This window comes from Ailuropoda melanoleuca, chromosome 1 (genome assembly GCF_002007445.2).
Source record: "Ailuropoda melanoleuca isolate Jingjing chromosome 1, ASM200744v2, whole genome shotgun sequence".
NCBI lineage: Eukaryota > Metazoa > Chordata > Mammalia > Carnivora > Ursidae > Ailuropoda > Ailuropoda melanoleuca.
The window spans coordinates 156,733,054-156,757,712 of NC_048218.1; the positions used below are offsets into that span (position 1 = coordinate 156,733,054).

Here is a 24,659-nt window from a genome sequence, read left to right on the forward strand (position 1 = left end):
GTTCCCTCCGGCCCGTGGCTCGCGGGCCTGTGGGTCTCCAGCGCCTGGGCCCGCGCTCCCGTCGCCCGCCCTGCCTCCCTTCCCACGCGGCCCCGCCCAGCCTCCGCCGCGCAGGGGCTCCCGGCCTGGCCTCACAGTCTCCCTCCCACCTCCGCCCCCTCCTCCCCAAGAGTTGCTATTTTTAGTAAATCCTCCGCGCGCCGCCACCAGCTCAGCTCGCAGCTCGCAGCCGCGCGCGCCGCCCTCCCGAGCTCCCCCCCGCGCGGTGGGCCGCGGCGGCGGCGGCGCGTCCCGCACATCGCGCAGCGCTCACCAAGCCGGCCCCGCCGCGCCCGCCGCCCTCACCGCGGTCTCCTCCTCAGGCGTCTGACGCGGCCGGTAAGTCCCTGCTGACGGAGCAGCGGCGGTCCCCGAGGCAACTTTCAATCCCTCCTTTGCTTCTGTCTCGCCATTCTCTTCTCCGCGAAAGATGGCTGTTTGGAGAAGGGGGAGAAGTTAGGGGGTCGCCCGCGCGGGGCGAAGGAGGGCGCGACAGCCTCAGCAGGCGCGGGCGGAGGTGAGTGGCACCACAGCCCCGTCCCCGGCTAGTGCCAGGGGAGAGCCCTGGGAATTGGGGGCCAAGCGTCCCCCGGATGTACCGCTGTATTCCCTGCTCGGATTCCCCAGGTTAACAGCATCCCAGTCCGGACCCCGACACAGCTTGCCTTGCATCTCCCAACCCAGAGGCTGGTGGGTTTAAGGGAACCTTTGTCATAAGTTCAGTGCCAGGTGATCTTTTTCGCTAAGCAGAAAGACGTTGGCTACGACAAGCCCAGGCGAGGGGTCGGTGACATGACACCCTCCCCCCACCAACATACACACACCCAGTTTTTGCTGAAGCCGAGTTATGAATGAAAAGTTTGTACTGCCAACGTGTTGCTTGAGGGGAGCAATACTTAGTGGGGGTACCTTTGATGTTTCGTGGGGGGACTTCAGTTCCGAGTCTATACACCGAATTCTGGATTTTAAGAAAAGTTCCGGAGCCTGGGGGATGGGAAATAATGCAGTTTCTTAGCTAGTGGAAGGTTGATAAATCGTAAACTTATTAGGGTAAACTGGTTAATTAAATGCCTCGAGGGTGTCACAGTGGGGACTAGAGGGAGCAGAGACGGGGGGCGTTCCCTGAGTGCCTAACGGGCAGCGTTTGGCACTGAAGCCATCGCCCACTTGTCCGCAGTGAGAGGTGTCAGAGGCCTGTGCATTCGTGGTGTGATCGAACGGGACTGAGCTGCTCTCCGGATCTGAGGCGAGCTGTCAGGAGAGGTGGTCTGCAGCGGGGAGCTGAGGACGCGGTTCAGGTGATATGGAATTGGAAATTCTCTAGTGAGTTTCCTACGCTCTAATTTGAGAAAGATGTGTCGCGTTTGTTTTCCTTGCCGGGAGGTGTGTATAATCTCCTAAAAAAGGAACTTTCAGGTTAAGTAACTATAACATTTTGAAATCTGTGAGAAATGGGCTATCTACATGTATCTCCTTCTATGTATATTGTGCGTGTGTGTATGTATGTGTATGCAAAGTGTGGGAGTGGAGTAAGAAGGGCTTAAAAAGTTGAACTTAACTAGAAAAGTGAAGAGTTAATATTCTTCTCCCCAAAGGGTGTAACAATGCTTATAGAACTAAATACTCTTGGTGTGCTGAGATTTCTCATAAAGGGTAGGATTTAGGAATTACAGGTATTTAGAGTACAATCAGTGTTTTTAAATCTTGCAAGCATTATTGAAAGCTAGAAAAAGGGAGTAAGTACATGGAGAATTGATATTTAAAAAAATTTAAATTATTTGGAAAGAAAACAATTTGACATTTGGAAAGGTCTGGATGTTATTTTCTGATGCGCTGCAAATCTTTTAAATCCTGTAATTAATAACAACACAGAATAAGTTGCAGTTAGTAAATGACAGTTAAAATATCATTTTTGGAAAGGTATCTTTTGAACTACTGTTTGGTACTTTGGATGTTTATTATGGAAATTATTGTGACTGAAAACTTGTTGTTTAATGTATTTGCTTTTTACCACAAATAATTGGTCCTCGTTTTCCTTTTAAACCACTATTCCAGTTTGGACCAATTTAATTACCCAAAGACCAAATCACTTAATGTGCTTTCTGGAAAGCATTTGCATTTAAACTACTTAATAAGAATATTGTATTTCCAAAAGGACGAATAATTTAGTCAGTTGTAAAACTTTCTTGTAGTTGATTTTCATCCATTTTATTTCAATGAGGCAAATCTTAAGAAGAGAGCATTTTCTTGGAAATGTCATTTCTGTGTGGGGGAAAAAGTGAATGTTTTCATATATGTTTCAGTCACAAACAGGTACAGGTAGAGTGGGAATCCTGAGTCTGGCCTTTGGTATTAGACTGCCAGCTAGAGGGAGAGATGCTTCAGCTCTCCTGAATGGATCATCTTCACTCAGAAGGGACAGGGTTAGATGCACAGATGATTGTGCAAAAGGAATTAAGAGTTTTAAATGAAGTACCAGTTTATGGTTAGGAAGGAAGTGTTTTTTTCTTTTCTTTTTTTTTTTTAAACCTCAGTCTTCCTGTTTCTTTCTCTCTGCAATTCAGCCTGTTGGGCTGGCCTTCATTGGAAAGTCAGACCAAACACTCTGGCTACAGAGTGTTTGGCATATTAAACTGCCATCCTCTAAAAATAATGATGGCCCTTCTGAAATTAAAAAGGTAATTTTATACACTGTAACAGACCTTTATGATTGAGTTTTATGACCATGATTAAGTCCATTATTATGGTAGACAGAGTTGCTTTATGAAGTTGCTGCCACTACATATAAATAATTACTTATTATATATATTTGGGGTATGTTTGGAATATATTTGGGTTTTTAGGAATTTTAAATCATAAAGCCAACTGACCAGATAAGTTGTCTAGCTAACTAGTTTCAGTGATACACATAATTTAGATTTGTATTAATATCAACATCTAAGGATGTCTTACAGTTAAATGGCTTTCATTTCTTTTCATTAGAATTATTTCTATTTTGAATTTGTTTAAATATTACAACGTATTATACTGCAATTTACACCTGCTCAGTGGGGAAGGTGTAGGTTATTCTTAAATAGAGATATGGAGATAGCTAACAAGGAGAGTCATTTGAGAAACATATGGACATCATAAAATCCTTCTGTATGTAGCATCTGTACCTTCTCATTAGTGAAATATTGTAGTTATGGACATTTTTTATTACATTTAAATGTGGCTTTTTATTTTTGCTTCGATGGGTTTTTTGTTTTAAAATGTAATTATATCAGTGTTTAAATTGGTGGGGGCTTTTATTGTTTGAAGCCCTTTCCTTTCAATAAAGATGTCATACTTAATTTTTATTGTACACATCCGCAGATATATACAATTGTTTCCTAGCTTGTTATTATAACTCTTACCTTTCTCAGGTATTCTTCAAACCAATTGAGAGGCACGTAGGAAGACATATTGTTCTCATTTTCAGAAGAAGGCAGCAGGTACACTGATAGATCCAAGGCCACACACTAGTGAATCAGTGTGAAGCTGAGGGTAACATCTATATTTCTTGTATTCTGCTCACAATAGCAAGCTGCTCCTGTGGCTATATTGAACAATATTTTCATAAATTTATACATCCTTGGATTTTTTAACTGCTTAGCTTTGTAGATATGCCGATCGGATTTTGTATCCGTCAATAAAGTCTTAAGGGAATGGGCCCTTACTCTGGCCTGCTGATGGGGAACAACTGTGACCCCAGTAGCTAGTGCTAAAATAAACATACACCCCTCTGAGGGGTATTCATTCTTGCCATCAGTCCGTATGCCACACATCTCTCTGTCCCCACTGGCCCTACTTTATCCACCACATACCATCCTTTTAATGGTCAAAGCTGCTTTGAATTTTATCAGCACAGTCATCAAGCTTGAAGATCATCAGGCTCACTGGTGAGAGAACTCAGAATGTGATTTTTGAGAAGATAGAATATTAACTGAGGACAGTAATGGACTGTCCACTCCAGAGCCAGCCGGTATTAATTAGGGATCATGTTTTTCTGGGTGTCAGGGCACCCATTTTCTCTTACTAGCTCTGCTTCTTTGGCTGAACTTAAAAAAATCAAAGTGAACAGAGGGTTTATGCAGTTATTTGGTTGTTTCTGTTCATGTAGACATCATATCTAGATAAATCGAACTTAAAAATAAAGCAAAAAAGAAAGGATGGCAACTTGCTCTTCTGTGAAGAAGGTACTCATGACTTTTTCTTCATTTTTTCAAATTCCCTGTTTTTCAGATCTCACTGGGATTTTTCAGGGTAATTGCCCACATGATTTGTAACAGCGAAGACTTATGATATTGTATTGTTAGATTCAGAAGTGGAATACATTATCCATGATGCAGAAGAAAGCATTGTATTTTCATAGAAAAGAGTAATATGTAATGTTATACAAGCTGTGATGAAAATACTTTCAGCATTTTCTAATAAGGAGATGGTACCAGGTGTTCTCTACTTTATTAAGTTTATTTACTGTCCTTTCTCTAAATGAATGGTTTATAGGAGTTCATCCAAACATTTTAAGTGCAAAATACTGAAAAAAGTTACTTTTCAAGTGTGGTTTGCCATTTACTGTAACTAGTTCTGTTTAGAGCCTCAAAGAGAGGAAAACACCCATTTTTAATATTCTTTGTTATACCAGGGAGAGTATAACATGCTGCTGGTGAGACTGAAAAGAGTTGAAATTGCTGGAAATGGTACTTTCTTCCCATTTCTACAGAATCTATAATAAGAAGGAGATTAGTGTGGACTAGTCTACTTTGAATGGAATAGTGACGAGTGGAATTTGAAATGGCCAGCGAAGGAAGGATAAGATTTTGTTCACTCAGATATCACTCAAGATATTTGGCAGCAAGTCATTGAAACTAACTTTAAGCATTAAATATATGTATGAGAGGATATTGCCTCTATTTGTTTTCTGTTGCTTTGTAATACATTACCACAAATTTAGCAGCTTGAAACAATGCACATTTATTATCTCAGTTTCATTGCTCAGGAGTCCACATATGGTCCAGTTGCATTCTGTGTTCAGGGGTCTCACCAGGTGTTGGTTAAGCCCAGAGTCCTGTCTGAGGTTCACTTAGGGTAAGATCTGCTTCCAGGCTTCCTTAGATTGTTGGAAGAATTCATCTCTTTGTGGTTGTAGGACCGAAGTCTCTATTTTCTTGCTGGTTGTCAGTAAGGGGTCACTGACAGCTTTTAGAGTCTGCCTCCTGTTCTTGGCCATGTGACCCTCTTATAGGCACTCTTACAACATGGCAGCCTACTTTTCAAAGCCTGCAACTAAGAGTTGTTGCTACAGTGTAAGACAACATTTTTATAATCTTTTATAATGAATGTGAGTGACATATCCCTTTTGTCATGTAACATAATCTAATCAAGGCTGTGACATCCATCACATTTGCCATATTCTATTGATTAGAAGCAAGTCATGTTCTCTCACATGAAAGAGTATTGCTATCACTGTTGGTACACCAGCTTCTATAGTAGGTGAGCTCTGTGTTATAAGAGAAAGCGTTGTTCATATATAACCATGCGGTTCAGTTGCTCATGGCCCCTATAGGATGACAGTGTCTACTGCCAAAGGAAAGAGGACCAAAATGTGAGCAAATGATTGCTTAATTAAATGTTTTAAGTTTTTGACCAGGGTAGGGATGATGACCATCTGGAAATGGACTTGGACTGGAGAGTAGTTGGAGTCATGCAACTCCTTAGAAAGAAAACTAGCAGGATTTAGGAGAATGGGGGTAATAAGGCTTCATTTAGGAATGGTGGTGAGTAAGGGACAGGAGAGGCTGGGTAGGGAGAGACAGGTAGGGGCTAGGGATTAGGCTCACCCAGGGGGCTAGTAACCAGGCTCACAGAAATTCCAGATGTGGAGAAATCGGTAGATATTAACCAGAGAGAAGGGAACACCTTATTTGTTCTCATGATCTTTGTAAGAACACTTTGTTCCTTCTAAATATAGACAGGATATTCTCATGATATTTACAAACCCACCATGTTATTGACATGAAATTTACCAAGTTCCCTTGTCAGTTTTCTATGTAAGACCCACCATAAAAGCCCTCAGCCCATAAAAAACCCTTGCTGGTAACCCACTGGTGACCCGTCTTACTCTAGAGAGCTTTTCTCTTTACTTTCTGTTCTCACCTTCACTTAATAAAATTTCACTTCACCCTTTTGTCTAGGAGATTCATTCTTCCACTCCCTTAGACAAGAACCCTGCAACAGTGGAGGTAATAAAGTAGAAGCCTTTAAAAGGTGAATCATTAGCAGACATGTTAGTCTAGGCATTGACTTAATTAGTCCTTACTATATTCCACATATGAAAGATCTTTAAAGGACTCCTGCCACCAATCCTTGTATGAACCAGTACTGTGATTTGGAGGTCCCTAAATTGGCCTCCCCTTATTTTTCAGGAGGGAACAGAGCCAGAGGCCATCTCAGATCCATTGTACAGTTGTGGCTCAGTGAGTACCAGGTATTGTGTAGGGGCATGAGGGGTATCTATTGAGCACAGCTCTAGCTGCAAGCAGAGTGATTTTATCTAATCTGCATCCCATGTCTGGCAACTGAGTTTCAGTTTCCCTAGTTCTGCCACCCCTGCTTCCCTCCCAAGGAAATGGGAGACTTTGAAAGGTTAAATATCTTGCTAAGGATACGGGTGGCACTAGGAGTTGAATCCAGTTCTGATTTCAAAGCCCATAGCCTTATAGTACATATCCCCTACTCACAAGCAGTAACTGAGGCTTCTAGGGGAAAAGCTTGTTTTTCCCACTGAAGTGAATGTCGGCACTACAATTGCTCTTGGGTTCCTTCGTTTGTCTTGTGAGAACTGAATACTGGAGTATGAGGGTTAAAGAGAGGAGTGAGAGAGTGTGCTGAATCGTGCCTCCTTTTTTCCCAGCAGGAAGTACAGATTATAGGTCTGTCTTCTATCTAAAAGTAAGAATGTGGAGTGGAGGCTGTATATTTTTATTTCTACTTATCATTTTGGCAGAAATATAAGGCTCTGTGTCTCCTTTCTCTCCTATATGTAGATTTCTATTAAATTCAATTAGGAAACATTATGAATTCTCATTGCCTTTTTGGCCATAGGGTTCTTTCTACAGTTTTTTCAGTATATGCCACTGTTTTGATCTACTTGAAAAGTCTATTGAGACATTCCTCCTTTGTTCTTCTATTACTCAGTCCCCCTTTCTACTCTGTGGTGCCTCTGAATTCTATTCATAGATATTCTACTTTTTTTTCCTTCTGTTTTATGTACTTAAATCTCTTCTTTAAATGGATCTAGTTCCATTGATCGCAATCATTTGCTCAGATCCCCTTGCTGCTCTACTGCAAAATACAAGCTCAGTGTGGGACTCATCTGTATTCTGTTAATTTTAGAGTTGTACCCCACATCTGAGCTTGGTATGAGGAAGGCTTTAAGATTCCCCTTGGCATTTAAGTAAACATGTAAACATTTGAAACTGAATACCCTAAAGCAGCACTGTGATTGGATTGTGTGAGGTCAGGTGCATACCTATGGACCACGCAACTGTGGCTTATTAGGGTCGACTACACTAACCTAATCCCCAACAAGTTACAGCTCAGGCAATGTTGAACTAAACTTATTTTTTCATATAGGGCTTAGATATTCTAACTTAGCTTAGGCCAGATTTGACCCTAAAAGCCCAAACTATTTAGCCTGGCACACAGGTTCTCTCATAGTCTGAACCTAGCCTCTATTTATTAACTTTTCATTTTTAATTCTTGTCACTCCTTGCTGCTCTAAGAACATAAGCCCTAAGCTTGAACTAGCAAGTGACTTAGGTTTTAGATACTGAGCAACAAGCCTGACATGTAAAGAAAAGTCAAGATGTGAATGAGTGTGTGGGGGAGGAGAAGATGGGGAAGAAACAAAAGCAGTGTTTCAGTTTTTCAGTTTCAGCATCCAGCCATTCTTGAGGCCATTCTACCACGGGGTTTTGTGATTTTACATTATATGAGCAAGGAGTTGTCCATAAATTGAGTTTCTGTCTTTTGCAATCGAAAGAATACCAAATAGCACAAGTTTCTTTCAGTCTAGGATTTTCAAAGCATTTTTTGAACCTGCTGCCTCCGGAGCGATCAGTAGTCATCTCTTAGCCCAAATCAGAGTGTTACTCCTCCGGAGTATTGGAGAGTGTGCCCATTAGAAGGTGTAGCTTCTCTGTGCTCCTTTTCCCTTCTGCCCAGCTTCTGTCCCACAGCTTTTGTGATGTTTCATCTGATTACTGTAGCTCACAATGATCTCATTCATCTCTGAATTCCTATAGTAATTTGGGACTATGGCTGTGGTTTACACAGACTTAAAGTTGAATTTTATTATTACTGATTGAAAAAAATCCATAATAATAAAAGGCTACTATATGAGTAAAGCTGTTAAAGGAATTTGCATTTTTTTGTGCCTAGAACAGCATCTTTAATTTATACTTTTGAAATATAGTGGCATATTTAATATATGAAATAATTTACATATCTTTTTTGTGGTCTGTTTGCAATTCCTATGTGGCCCACTAGAGATCTATAGCCTTTCATGCCTAGATGGAAAGAAGGGAAGAGGAGGGTTGGTGTCCTCATGAGTACCCTTCCAAATAAAACACCGCAGGAAGAATGGTCTGATTTTAGCTAAGACTATTGGTCTATCCAGTATGAACCTAAGTTCTTCTTATTAAACATTTTTCTAAGTGTGTAGGAATATAGAATAAAGTGCAAACACTTTTATTTCCAGATTTCACAAATCATAAAACCAAAACCAGTGAGCCAACATTAAATATAAACAGAATTGATGAAATTAAAAGGAACAGCATTAAATTTTGTGACAAGTGATGTATTGCTGAGCTTTTGCCAGTGTTGGGTTTAAGAATATAAAGATGTAGCCTCAAATCTTATTCTTATTTAATCTGTTTCTGCGTTTTATATTAATATACATGTAGAAAATGTCCTTTTAAAAAATAGATTTAAAAAACCCCCACAGTATTAACATCAAGGCTTTGTTTGCTGGTTCAGGGTAATCAGACTTTATATATGAACAAAATGCTATTAGTAAATAATCTTCAAATGTCAGTTTTAAGATATCACCTGAACATGCTATAATGTCTTTTTGTTCTCTTAAAGATGTGATCAGCATTGTGAAATTATTAAATTCTAAATCAAACGTGTAGCCAGGGATGCCTGGGTGGCTCAGTCAGTTAAGCATCTGACTTTGGCTCAGGTCTTGATTCCAGGGACCTGGGATCAAGGCCCATATCTGGCTCCCTGCTCAGCGGGGAGTCTGCTTCTCCCCCCCCCCCCCCCCGCTAGTGTTCTCTCTCCCTGTCTCTGTCTCTCAATTAAATAAATAAATAAAATCTTTAAAAAAATGTGTAAACCATATCCAAAGATTGCAGGAATGGAGAACAGATTGCATAGAAACTACGCACAGATAGCGTGTATGCATCACCTTCAAGCACGATGATGATTTTAACCACTATAGTGCAAGAACTTTTGGATGACTTACTACCATGTGTTCTGTAGTGACTCAGTTCATCCTCATCTTTTTTTCTCATCGGACTTTATTTGTTTAGCAAGCTGTATGCTATTTTGCCTTCACCTAGTACCTGTATGATTGAGAACACCAATCGCAAATAGTGGAATGAAAATTCCACAGTGGTTATTTTGTTTTAAAGATGATTACTCAGAAATTAATTAGAATATATTTGTATTTATTTTACACTTGTAGATTGTCATCCCTGGAAAACCCAAAATGGAAAAACAAAATTGCACACCAAACTTTTCAATTTGAAATACGTAGTCCCAAAATTATTTTATGTCTTACTCTGTGTTGTGTCATTAACTAGTTTGTAAGCCCTGTGAAGGCAGCGAGAATGTGCTTATTGTTTTTTGTTTGTTTGTTTTATTCTACAGGACTAAGTGTGTTTCTGTTAGTTGGTGCCTAGGAAGTTTGCTGATCGACCAACTGTTTATATGTTGTTATTTCCTATGGTACTGTGAGCTCCTTAAGGGCAGGGTCTCTTTTGTTTTAATCTGTGGATTCCAAATGCCTAGCACAGCAACTCTTACATGAGAAATGCTCAATAAATGCTCTGAAAGAAAGAGCGGATGAGTTATTGGCTTTTGTTTGTGTGTGTATGTGTGCATATGCATTTCTTCTTTTAGATCTCATGCTTCATATACAAGACACTTTCAACACTTGTATAGCCCAGTGCTAATAGAATTTTCATTGATGATGGAAATATTCTGCATCTGCGTTCTGCAATTATCATAGTCACTAGGCACATGGGACCTTTGAGCCCTTGAAATGTAGTCAGGCTGAGAGCCTGAATTTACTTTTACTTAACTTTAAAATAGTGTCATGTTATTGGTAGGCAGCTGAGGTCCAGATATAATGCCTCCATTCTCAAACTCATTTGCCCACATCACCAACACTGCTACATTTTTGGATTGTAATTAGATGTTGGAAGTTGTTAATGGATGAATAAAATGAGTTTTTTACTTTAAACACAGGGCAGTATATTTCCTCAAATTGGTTTCATTATTTTCCCAAAGGACCAACATTTCATGTCATCCTTCAATCATCCCATCATCTGATTTGGGTTTTTATCATTTTCTTATTAGTGTAGATGCCTGACACTGACCACTTTATCAGATAAGTTTTACATACCCCTTTTTTTTTTCTAATTGCCCAGGTTTCCTTGTGTTGCTAGTCTTATTGTTTTTTAAACCTTTTCTCTCCTAATAAGCCATTTAAAGTCAGATTCTCTATTTGATCATCATTATTATCATCATTGTTTATAATGATGTTTATATGTTGTTATATATTTATAATGATGTTTATAATAGTCTGTATTATAATAGTCTGTATTTGATTTGATGTATTACTGTCTGCTGATATTCTGATTTCAAATTTATGTATTTTTTTAAGAAAGATTTATTTATTTATTATTTTAAGAGAGACAGTGTATGCCTATGTGTCCGCACATGCTTGCAGTGGGGAGGGGCGGAGGGAGAGGGAGAGAGAGTATCTTGAGCAGACTCCCCACTGAGCACAGAGCCTGACTCAGGGCTTGATGCCGGGACCCTGAGATCATGACCTGAGCTGAAATCAAGAGTCTGACACTTAACCCACAGGGCCACCCAGGCGCTCCATCAAATTTACATATTCTTAAAAATGTCTGAATATTCCTTTTCTTCTATTGACTTTTTTGCTTTTCATATCATTTTATCCTTTCTGGTAGAGAAGAAGAGTGAAGTGGCATCATACACACTTAAACATATGATGACTCAATCCTTATGTAAGATATAATCCCAACATAACAAGTTTCACAGCTGGTATCAACTGCATGAAATCAATACACCAAGATTTTCCCTTTAGAAATACAGGAATTGCTTCCTCTAAGTGGCCAAGGTCTTTTATGCAACTTGTGACACTTTAAGAGCAAGACTTTGATTAAAATCCATCATATATTTATTGAACCTCAGTATTGGGTATATTCATATATATTGTCTCACTTAATTCTTTTGAGAATGCTGAATCTAGTAACATGTAATGGTAGAAACTAAATAGATAGAGACTAGATATCAAATAAATTGATGTAAATTCTGCTGACAAGCAGAAACACTTGAGAATTTTCCACTCATTCTCTACTGCTGGAGATTTAATAGTTGTTTTAAATGGTAGAATTTGAACACAGACTTTGGTGTGGTGACTTGCCTTTTTGTTTGTTCTTTTACTCTAGTGTGTTAGTTTCCAAATTTCAATATGCATCAGAATTTCTCTTCAGGATTATACACTCAGAAGCCTATAAACTATATTTTATGGCTGAGTTAACTCCCTTTCCAAGGCAGTTTTGTCAATACAAAATTTTTATTTTGGAACTACTTTTCCCTTACTACCCAAAAGATGGATCTTGTTTGTATTTCTTTATTTCCACTTTCATTCCAGCACAGGGCTACTCATTGGGAGAACTTGTAGATATGCTTTTGAATAGATGTCACAGAATAAGAGAAAAACTCAGTAGCAATATATAGAATTTTATGCTCATGACTTGCGAATTGTGCTTTGGTCACATGATTGCTTCATCTGCCTCTTAATGGTGAGAAGCTAGCACTGCTTTGTTATATTCTGCTCCAAGTTGCTGACAAGCCTTCTCCTAAAAATACCTAATGATGTGTATTATGCATTATGTTCATCTTAGGCAGGTTGGGGGAATGAGGAAGAGAATTTGTTTTGTGACTTGCGCTATAAATATATTTTTATTTATTTTTCATTTATTTGACAGAGAAAGAGCAAGAGAGCTCAAGTAGGGGGAGCAGCTGGCAGAGCGAGAAGCAGGCTCTCCGCTGAGCTGGGAGCCCCATGGGGGACTCGATCCCAGGATCCTGGGATCATGACGTGAGCCGAAGGCAGATGCTTAACCAACTGAGCCACCCAGGTGCCCCTATAAAATATATACATATATTTTTAAAGATTTTATTTATTTATTCAACAGAGATAGAGACAGCCAGCGAGAGAGGGAACGCAAGCAGGGGAAGTGGGAGAGGAAGAAGCAGGCTCATAGCAGAGGAGCCTGATGTGGGGCTTGATCCCATAACGCCGGGATCACGCCCTGAGCCGAAGGCAGACGCTCAACCGCTGTGCCACCCAGGCGCCCCTATAAAATATATTTTTAATCTACTTACCTGTTTGACCCAAATTTTGAAAGTTACCTGCATTAAAATAAATATTTGATGAGTTTAGCATTGTAATGAAATGTTTCATAGTTATTTGCTTTTATTTATAAATTTCAACAAAAGCCATTGTGAAACTGTTTGAGCTAGCTTGTTTACTAAGAATACCTTCCTGGAGTGACTGCTTTTCCCTTATGAAAACAAATGTAATAAATGCAACTTAAATTATCTATTCAAAAGTATAATGCTAAGAATACTCAAGCCAAATGAGAAAATATAGACCAAGTGGAATGGGATTTTAGAAGAATGGTGACAGTTTTAATTTCTCTAGAGTAGCAGATCTGAAATATTCTTGGGGAAATTAATAATTTTTGAGTAACTATTGGAAACACATTAAATTTTATTTCATATCCTATTTTATTTTTTACATATCTTATAAACTCCACACCACCTTATTTTTGCTTAAATACCAAATAATCTTTTAAAGAGATTCCATAATAAAACCACATCTTTTGTTTTCCTCATGTAGTTGCCATTTTAAGTGCTTTTCATTCCTTTTATTCCTTCATTTCCTTTTATGCTTTCATACCGTTTTCATCTGGTATCATCTTCCTTCTGCCTGAAGGGCTTCCTTTAACATTTCATGTGGCAAAGGCCTCCTAGTGATGAATTCTTTCAGCTTTTGTACATTGGAAAACATCTTTATTCCACCTTCATTTTATAAGATTTCTGTTGGATATAGAATTCTAAATTGACAGTTTTTTCCTTTTAGACTTTAAAGATGTTGCTCCACTGTTTTCCTACTTGCATTATTTTTTGGGAGAAATCTGCTGTCATCCTTCTTTTTGTTTCTCTTTGTATACAACATGTCCTTAAATATTTCCCTTTTTCACTGGTTTTGAAAAATTTGATTATTGTGTGTTTGATTATGGTATTGCTTTCTTCATGTTTCTTGTAATTTGGGATCTTTGAGCTTCTTGGACCTATGGATTTATGATTTATATCAAATTTGAAAAGAATGTAGTTATTTTTCCCCCAAATTTGTTTGGTTTACCTTGTCTCCCTACTCTTTTTCAGGAGCTCCAATTACATATATATCAGGATCACTGATGTTCTGTTTTTTATTCTTTTTTTTTCTCTGTGTGTTTCATTTTGGATAGTTTCTATTGTGTCTTCAAGTTCATTGCTGGTAATCACATTTAGTGTGTTTTTTTTAGTCATATACATTGAAGTTTAATTTAGATGCTTTAAAAATCTTCCATGTCTCTTTTTGAGCATATGGAATAGATTCATAATAACCATTTTAAGGACCTTGTCTACAAATTCTAACATCTTTTTAGTTCTTGACCAGTTTTGTTGGGTTGATTTTTCTCCTTGTTATAGGTTATATTTTCCTTTTTCTTTGAATGCCTGGTAATTTTTGATGGATACCAGACATTGTGAATTTTACCTTGTAGAGTGTGGGATATTTTTATATCCCTATAAATCTTCTTAAGCTTTTTTTAAATGGGATGCAGTTAGTTACTTGGAAAAAGTTTGATCCTTTCAGGTCTTGTGCAGCTTTAGTCCAAACCCCATGAATTATAGTGTTTTCCAGTCTTCCTAGTGGGAACAGGCACAATTCACAGCCTTGAGTGAGTGCTCAGTATTGTTCCCTTTAATCCTCTCTGGTGGTTCTTTCCCTGGCCATGTGTTGTTTCCCTTATATATTGTACTGATCATTATTTTGCTGAATACCTGAGGATTATCTGCAGATCTTTGGAGATCACTCCCTGTTCAGCTCTCTTTCCTCTGGTACTTCGTTTGCAGCTTTCTAGCTGCTCTGATCTCCTTAGTTTCTCAGATGTATCTCTTCAGCTCAGGGATTGTGCTGAGCTCTGCCTTGTTTTTTTGTCCCTGAGGCATTGTCTAGAAGCTGGAACAGTCATAGAGCTCATGTCATCATTTTCCCATTTCTTAGGGTTTGCCTTATGTTTCCTGTTCCTCAAGAATTATTGCCTGATATCCAGTGTGCTGAAAACTGTTTGTTCTGTATATTTTGTATGGCTCTTTCATTTTCTGCAAGAAGAGTGCATTTCCCATCCCTATTATTTTATCTTGATTAGAAGTGTGTATCCTCCTTTCATTTTTTTCTTCTATGTAAAATCTTATTGGTCAAGATAATTTTGGAGATGATTTAAGTATTTAATACTTACTTTAATGCAGTGTATTGTGACATTCTTTTTTAATTTTCAGTAGGTTCCAAACTTTCTATAATGAACACTTTGCACTACATATTTTCAAAAATTAAGTTTAAATAGTCATTTATGTCCCATAGTATGCTTGATGATTTTAATTATTACCCTAGCTATTCAAAATTATTCTTAAAGCAAGCCAATCATAAATTAAGAAGTGAAATTTGTTAAAGATAATAATTTACATTCTTTTACCTGGATAAAACATGCTTCTATAGGAAAGTATTATGTCCTAATAGCTTGTTTTTTAAGAAAGATTGAAGTCAGGTAGCTTTGTAATAATATACTCTGGAATTTGTAGGTTGTGAATGATCATAAAACAACTAATAAATCATTATCTTTTAAATTGTATTGCTTTTTATGGAGTTCCTTTTTATATGTATTTAGGAGATTCTATAGGGGTAGGTTTTTAGAATGTTCATATATCAAGTAGTAGTGAACTCTGCTGGTGAACTATTTTATTTTTAGTTTTCTCTAGTATTTGAATGATAAAATATAGCACTGTGAACTAATATGAGAATAGAGTGTCAAAATTCAGGAGCACATCTTGCTTTAGTGCATGCATGTTGTTACTTCAAGCATTTTCTGGCAGTAAGGGCACAATTGACTGTGTTAATTTAAAAGAATCTTTGAGGTGGTATAGTTCCATATGCTGTAGGAATATGTCAATGATTTTTGTATTTTATAATTTGAGTTTTTAATGTAGTCTTTTGAAAGCTAGTTGTTAAGCATGGCAAGAAGACTAGAGTTTCTTTAGAATTCTTAGGAAAATAATTTTGTAAGAACAAATTAAAATTAACTTTAACGTTCTTCAGCACTGTCATAAATACCAGCACGATGAAGCCAAAATTGTGGCAATGTTACATTGCTCTGTTTCCAATATTTAAGCATAAAGGTTAGGCCAGATTTATATTCTCTTGTAAAATTGAACCAAAATATAAATTATTTATAGAATTTTAAGAACAGAATCTTAAAAAATTGAATACCATTCTGTGGTGGAGGCAGCTGGTTATCTCCCAGTATCTACTTTCTCCATCTTCCTCAAACCCAGAGCCCCTGAATTTTTGCTGAGATCAGACCCCTACAGAATAAAGATGGCATTTCTCAGCCTCTCTTGCAGCTAGGAATTGTGCCATGTGGCAAAATTCTGGCTGTAGGAAGTAAGCAGAAGTGATTTGTGTGACTTCCAGATAGACCATTAAAGCACAGGGTGTGCTGTCTCTTCCCTTCTCATTTGCCGGAATGTGGATATGGTGGTGTACTGTCTTAGACCGTGATAAGAAGCCAGCATTCTAAGGATAGCAGAACAACCAGATTTTTTTAAAAACCCTGGGACAATGATGAAGACTTCTTGAGGCAGAACTGCCATACAAGCTTGGAGCTTTATGTGAGTGAGGAAGAAACTTCTCTCTTGGGGTGCCTGGGTGGCTCAGTTGTTAAGCATCTGCGTTTGGCTCAGAGCGTGATCCCAGAGTCCTGGGATCGAGCCCCACATCAGGCTCCTCTGCTGGGAGCCTGCTTCTTCCTCTCCCACTCCCCTGCTTATGTTCCCTCTCTCGCTGGCTGTTTCTCTCTCTCTGTCAAATAAATAAGTAAAATCTTAAAAAAAAAAAAAAAGAAAAAAGAAAAAGAAACTTCCTTTTGTCTAAGCCACTGTTATTTTGGGTCTCTACCACACACAGGCAAAGCTATATACACTGTTCTCAGAATTTTTTTTGTTTATAAGACATGTTAGTAGTTAATTTTTATAACTGTAAATTTGAGAGGAACAAGGGATCATGCGTCATAGAGATCAAAACTTCTTCATCGGACATCATTAAAAAAAATTGGACTAGTCCAATATCTGTCAGCTGAAGAGTACAACTCAGTTTATGATGGCTCTTCTCTGAGAAATGTAAGTAAAAATTTGAGGCACATAATTCTTCTGCTGACTTTTGAAGAAAACATAATTCTTCTGCTGACTTTTGAAGAGAGAGAAATCTAAATTATTCAGCTTTCTCCTTGCTCACAGTCACCAAATATTTTTTTAAATTTTCCCATATTTTGTATTTCATAGTTGTCAAATCCTGAAGTCCCCTTCTCAGTCCCATTGTGAAATGGCTCCCTGTGATATTTTTCACTGTTTACTACTTACTCCCCTTTTTGGAATCTATCATCCCTGAGCTTCTGGGATGTCAAACCCTTAGAGTTTCCTCCTCTGCTTCTGCTCTCTCCTCAGTCTCCTTCCTAAGATCTTCAATCCTCCCTTTCCCTGTGTATGTACTCTGCTTCTTGACTCACCATTCCTTTCACTTCGTGTTGGGGAGACCAGAAATTGCAACTCATAGGCATGTTTTGTTGATAATACAGAATTTAAAGAAACATTGCATCAATTTGCTATACTTAAAAATCAGGATATTTAACGTGAAATCCAGATTTTGGCTTTTCTTGACCAAGGAGGAGATCCTGCAATACCACATCTACATTCCCTATAGCATTGAGGTGGTTGGAACTGAGTGATAGCTGCTTTTTTTTTTAAGATTAGATGTGTTCTTTCCTCTTTTTTGGAGTCTCCACTCCCTATTGCTTACATCTTGTGTTTTATTTATTTCCATTACTTATCTAATTTTTAGGCATTGAAGTTAATGATACTCATCTTCCTGTGTAATTTAAGTTTTAAGTTAATTGTTTTTAAAAGCAATTTCCTGGGGTGCCCGGGTGGCTCAGTTGGTTAAGCGGCTGTCTTTGGCTCAGGTCATGATCTCGGGGTCTGGGATGGAGCCCTGGTTCAGGCTCCCTGCTCTGCAGGGGAGTTTGCTTCTCCCTCCCTCTGCCCCCCCTCCCTGCTTGTGCTCTCCTCTCACTGACTCAAATAAATAAATAAAATCTTAAAAAAAAAAGTGATTTCCCTTTACTTCCTCTTCCTTTTCAATTCCAATTCCTCCTCCCCCCCAATATTATTATCCTTTTTTTTTTTTTAAAGATTTTATTTATTTATTCAACAGAGATAGAGACAGCCAGTGAGAGAGGGAACACAAGCAGGGGGTGGGAGAGGAAGAAGCAGGCTCATAGCAGAGGAGCCTGATGTGGGGCTCGATCCCATAATGCCGGGATCACACCCTGAGCTGAAGGCAGACGCTTAACCGCTGTGCCACTCAGGCGCCCCTAATATTATTATCCTAATTAGACTATCTTGTTGTCTCACCTGGCTTATTTACAGTAGATACCTAACTGGCTTTTATGCCTCATATTATCCAAATTATTTAATCATTCTCCACACTACTTCTAGACTTACCTTTCTAAAATTTGAACTTCAGTGTAACTCTATCCAACCTCAAGACTTTGAGTGGCTCACCTGACTTCTGGTATGAATGTAAAATGGTTCAGCCACTTCGGAAAACAGTCTAGCCATTCCTCAAAAAGTTAAACATACAGTTACCATATTATGTAGCACTTCCACTCCTAGTTATATGTCTGAGGGAATTAAAGACATATTTCTAGACAAAAGGTGTACATGAATGTTCATAGCCATTTATAGTAGCCAAAAAGTGGAAACAACCCAAATGTCTACCAGCTGATGAATAAACAAAATGTGGCATATGCATGGACTAGATACAATGAAATAATCCTGGGCCATAAAAAATGAATGAAGTACTGATAGATGAACCTTGAAAATATTAGGCTAAGTGAAAAAAGCCTGACTTATAAGGCCTTTTGCAAGGTCACATATTGTATAATTCCATTTGTATGAAATATTAGAGCTAAGAATAGAGTATTGGTTGTCAGGGGGATGGGGGGGAATGGAATGCAACTATTAATACACTAGGTTTCTTTTTTGGGGTGATGAAAATGTTCTGGAATTACATAGGGCTGATGGTTGTACAGCTCTGTGCATAAACTAAAAAAAATCATTGAAGTGTACAGGTTAAAAGGGTGAATTTTATGGCATGTGAATTATACCTCAAAAAATAAATCAGGAACCGTTAACACACCTGACTCCTGCTGATTTTTCCAGTCTCATTTTCTGGTACTTTTGTCTTCCCTCAACCCCCACCTGCCCCTCTCTCCCTTGTGCCCGTGTACTAATCTACTAACTTCTAAGAGTGCCATGCTATCTCTCAGTGTTCTCCATTTACACATTTCTGCCAGAAGACTCCTACCCCTCTTCCCTCTCTAGGCCCATCTAGAGAATTCCTGATTTTCCTTCAAGTTTTAGTTCAGATCTCATCTCCTCTGGAGTCTCTTCTACACCGCTGCTGCTGGATTACTTAAGAGGAGGGTTAGGTCGATCCTCCAGAGCCCACCAGGAGCACCTACAAAATGAAAAGAGATTAACTTTGATGAATTTATCCAAATTTTGGATATTCTAGAAATTCTAGAGAGAAGCTCTTTTAATTTCACTGTGCACGTAACTGTTTATGTTTTGTAGTTTTTAATTTTAATTTTAAATAAAAATATGGTAGGCTAGGTGTGGGGAACTGTATTTTAAAATAAACATCTTCTAAGAGTCTTAATCCAGTTTTCTGCCTCCACACCTCATTCCTCCTGCCCTGTGTAGATTAGGAGCATTTCCTTTGTGACCCCCACACACCCTCAGCATCCCCTGTCATCCTGAAAGGTAATTGTTCATTTTTCTGTCTCACCATCTAGACTGGGGACTCCTTGGAGATAGCTGTGTGCCTTTCATTTTTCTATCTTCACAAGCAAATCCTCATAATTCTCCATAGAAAATGTTTGGCAAATTTTGAACAAATGAAGGGACATACTCAGTGGTTCAAATGTAGGCATATAGGAGAGAGCTTATACTTGCTTTACTGAAAATCAGAGATCTATGGATTGTTTATGAAACACTGTGTAATTAGATGGCTTCATTAAAACAACCTCATGTCTCTTCTCCCTGCTCCTCAGCTTTTAAAAAGTTATTTCAAGAAGAGAGAATTAATAGAACGTGAGAATTTTTACTTTTCTTAGCCTATACACCTGAGGGAAGGTGTTAGATAGAAGGCCTAAAGTGGGTATTAAAATGGCACTTTGCCCAACAGGTTTTTAAAGTGTCTTCTGTACTTTTCAAAGTAATCTTTCTTTCCTTTTCATGTCAGAAAATTCATAAGTTAAAATTCATGTACTAACATTAACTCCCAGTTTGGATTTTTTTTTCCTTACTGTGCAATGACAAATAGTGGCTGGTTAATGTTTTCTCTTTGAAAAATGTGATTATACTAAATTATTTATAAATGATCCCTGACTTTTTTACCTTTGGTTTTTAAAACTAGAAACACTTTCTCATCCTACAGTGTTTCATTTCCCAGAATCAGACTCTAAGACAAAAGGTTGAAGAGCAGATTGTTTTATTTAGGAGGCAAAGAACACATGAGTGGGAATAGGGAATGCAGTCAGTAAAGAGTGTATATTAAGCCAGTTACCATTTTGGGCAACTGAACACGAATTCTTTTGGGCAAACTGCAAGAAGGCATCCCTTAGAATTGTCTACCTAAGAAACAAGGGAGCTTCTTGGGTATTATACCTTAGGACCAGTTACTCCTTAGTTGAAGGCTACTTTCAGCCTGCTGTAGAGGTCCAGAGAAAACCCTCAGGTGACAAAATACAAGTGTTGGCAGTTGAAAGTCTGTGGGCATACATTTGAGTAGTAATGGCCAGGGGTTGTGGGCAGGCATCAACATTATCTGGTATATATGGAGATGGTGCGTCACAGTGAGAGGAGTGCTAAAGTGTGAAAAATGTCAAAATTTAAGTTAGCCTCACTCAGGCCTTTACCCAGCCCTCCGTTAAGTACCTACTATGTGCAAAATACTGCTGGGGTATACTGATTTGCTTACTGAGCCACTTAGCTTTTTAAAACTCGGGTTCTTCATTTATAAGATAACTTACTTTCTTCCTTTCAAAGTTGAGATATAGATGGGATGATATTCCTGAAAATACTTTGAAATGTTTAAAACAGTATTTCAAATTTATTATTATGGTATTTACCCAAATGTACCCCGATAAAGCAATAAAAATGAAGTTAGACCATTAACTTGTCTCCTATCAGGGATATGTTAGCCCATCAAAAGCTTTTTTTTTTTTCCCTTCTTTAGGCTGTGTGAATCTGGCCTCTATGTGCAGTTTGTATAAGATAGTAAATTTATAAGTTCCATGAAAGGAATAAGGTACCATGGGGATGGCTATTTTTAGTCAGTTGGTGGTGAAGGCATCCTGGGGAAAATAGATAAAATGAACCTTAAACTAATAGGTAGGAATTAGCTATGTGGAAATAGGAATTTATAAAGGGATAGTGTATTCCAGAGGAACCTGAGTTAAATCCAAGAGGCAGTGCAGGTGAGAACACACCTAGTGCCCAGGTTAAGCTTTTGGGCCCATGGTCTCGCGGTGACAGGGTGACATTCTGTCTCTATTTCTAACTAGCTGTGTGGCATCTGACTGGTTACTTAATTTCTTAGCATTTCTTTCCTTAACTGTCAGTTGGGGATCCTAGTACTATCCACACTATAAGACTGTTGTAAGGATATGTTGTAAAGATCCACAAGATACCTTATGTAAGGCAGCTAGAATAAATTCTCAGTAACCTCATCTGAAGCTTTGGGTATCAGTAGAGTTTCAGATTACAAGTCATACTGCCTAAAGATGCACATAGTCCCATGCAACAGATTTCTCAAAGTATATGGAACATTAACCCTACAACATCTGCAAGAAAATAAGATCATGAAGTTAAAAGAATTTGATAAGCCCTGTGTACCATTGATGGATGTCATGGAGAGTCATACCAAAGTATTAACATGTCTGAAAAGTCTGGGTGTAAATAAATCTTTTTGACTTCGTTTAATACTGTGCATTAAATTTCTTTAGTCACCAGTTTCTATTAGATACCTTTCCACATTGGATATTCTTTGGGAAATGTTAATTTGAAGAGTTTCATAGTGGATCAAGCAAGTTACCAATAATTATACGTCTACATTAATATTGTCTATCAAAGAAATCCTCTTAAGGACTTGTAAATGTCTTTAAGTAATATGACCTTTGCTCAAAGTATTTTTTGAGATTCTCTGTAGATATGCATCTGAGCCAATTTATTAGTCCCCCCACATCAATCATTATGTGATCTTTTACGTATTTCATTCCTCATTCTCTGCAGAGAATTGTATCACGTGTGCTGTGATTCCTCCTAGGCCTCAGATCTGTTCAGAATGATGTTTTTTTGGCCTCACTTGAGATAATTTAAAGAACATTCCCCAGACAATTCTGAAAGTCGACTTCCAAAAATACTTGGAGTAGTGCCACCATCATTAAACTAAGTGGATAACTTTCAAGGTGAATAGTTTTAAAAGGGACAGCAGCTACTTAGATGTGTATTTTCTCTGCAGAATAAATGACTTGTTATTTTATAGTCCTACAAGGAGTGCTAAGTTCCTACTATGTGCTTGTCTCTGTGGTCATTATAGTCAATTTGGAACAAGTGTTCATAGTCTAGTTGGGGAGAAATAAATATTCAAAAGTAATCATTATAGAAGGGCATAAATATAATCATAGAAACATCAGTGTTATGAAAGTAGAGAGAGAGGGGTCTTCCTTGGGTGTCAAAAAAAGCTTCCCAATAACAAAGAGGCAATAAGCTTCCCAATAACAATGAGCCTTGACCACCATGTGAACAGTTGAGAGAGGATATTCCAGGCTGAGAGAATAAAAGCACAGAGGCCCAGAAATGTGAAAGAGGGTGGGGAACCACAGCCATGTGAGTGTAGGTGGAATGTAGATGACTCCTGGAAAAGTGGAAGGTGATGAGCCTGGGAAACCAGATGAGGTCCTGACCATAAAGGGCTTTGTAAGTGCTAGGGGAAGGAGTTTGGAGTTTATCCTCCAGCTGGTAGAGCACCACTGATAGATTACTAAACAGAGATGACCATGTCATCATTCTAAAGAGATTGTTTTGATAACACTGTGCAGTTGAGTTGGAATAGGGAAGACAGGCAGCAAGAGCTCGGGAGGCTGTTGAAGTGGTCCAGGCAAGAGTGAGTCTAAGCTAAGGTAGGAAGTGTAATGATGAGGAAGAGGAAGCAGCTTTGAAGTGTATTTAGGAGATCGGAAAGCAGATTGTCATGAAGGAATGGATAAGAAGAACTAAGGGGAAGGGCAAGTCTGGGATGCTTTCAGATGGGGCAGGGTTGGATATTGGCAGCATTTGGTATGATTGGGACTCGGGAGAGAAACACATTTTGTGGGACATTTACCAAGTTGTGTTTTGTACTTGTTGAGTTTGAAATACTTACTTCAATTTATACCTTTATTGATTACCAGAGTAACTACTCTATGCTAGATAATGTGTTAGACTCTGAGGATACAGCAAGAAAAGAGTCACAATGTTTCATGTGCCTGTGAAGCTTACAGCCTACTGGAAGAGACAGACATAAATAATTACCCAACTAATTACTTAATTAGTAAGTAAATAAGAAGGGGACCTAACTCATAAGGCATTGTGCAATCCATTCTGGTACTTAGCAGAACAGCCTGAACAGCCTGGTCTGCTGAGTGATAGAGATTTGAGGTCATTGGTAAATTGCTTAACTAAAGCCATTAGTGAGATTGCCTAGACTGGATTTTCAAAATGATCAGGAAAAGGGACTGTGGTTAGAATAACATGAACATTTAAGGAGAATGGTGAATGAAATAAATTCCAAGATGAATTTGGAAAAGCATGGCAGAGTAGTTGAAAGGTGTGTGGAAAGGGTTGGGAATGTGGCAGAGAGGTCAAATGACATAAGTCTACAAAAGTTCTCATGGACTAGTAACTGTAAGTCCATGTTGGCTCTAGCAAGAGCAGACACAGTAGAGTGGTAGGTGTATACGCCATGCGGTGGTGACCTGGAGCTGGCTTACACGGGTTTGTGAGTCAGACTGTTAAATTTTCAGGAGTTGTGCAAGCTGTTTGTTAAACATAGCCATTACTGTAAACTGAATTATGAATACTTAAATAAATCATTTTAAAAAGAAGTAGAATGTTCAAAATCCACCCTTCCTACTCGTTTTACTACATTTTCTTATTGTCTGTGCTCTTAAGGTTATTTATGTCTATTTTATCTGGATAATGGGTGCACCATATAATGTTCTCCTACTGTGTATCTCTTCTGGAGTCTGTGTTCATTGACTTTACTTTGGTATCTTGAAATTTGCCATAGTGAGAGTATTTACACCATGGAAATTGGCAAATGCTGCAAATGTGAGATTTTGTTTTTCCGTTGTCTAGATTTAAAGGGATAGAGATATTGTTAATAATAGAGACTAAACTCAAACGTATGTTGGATATGTAGCAATTGAATTATAAGTGGCACAAAAAATTGAAGAAATATTCTTCCAAATATTCTCCAAATACGTAAAATATTATAAAGTTCAACAGAGAAGTTCCTCCCGTTTTTGATGAGCAAGAGAAATTCTGACATACATATACATTGTTCAACTTTCATCTTATTTAAGAATGTGAAAGAAAATATCAACCAACATTCATGTCAGAATATACCACATTTGGTAAATATCAATGAAAGCATTTTATAAGAAACCAGTTGGAAAAAAAAAAACCATTTGGCTCTATGGAATTGAAGGTAAAGAATATTGTGTATTTTATTATTATGTGTAAATTACATGCTATATCTTTATACTAGTAAAATTCGTAATAAACAC

General features: G+C 38.2%; 1 protein-coding gene across 2 annotated transcripts in view; it reads left to right on the top strand.

The window, feature by feature from the left end:
- Positions 1 to 230: 230 nt before the first annotated feature.
- The window catches only part of HDAC9 (histone deacetylase 9), a 974,909-nt gene continuing 950,480 nt past the window's right edge, over positions 231 to 24,659 (top strand). Inside the window, exon 1 of one of the 2 annotated variants that reach the window (XM_034668867.1) lies at positions 231 to 378. The gene's annotated coding sequence lies outside the window, so the exon portion shown is untranslated. Of the gene's footprint in view, positions 557 to 24,659 lie in introns of both variants that reach the window. The other variant, XM_034668869.1, reaches the window with a different exon arrangement.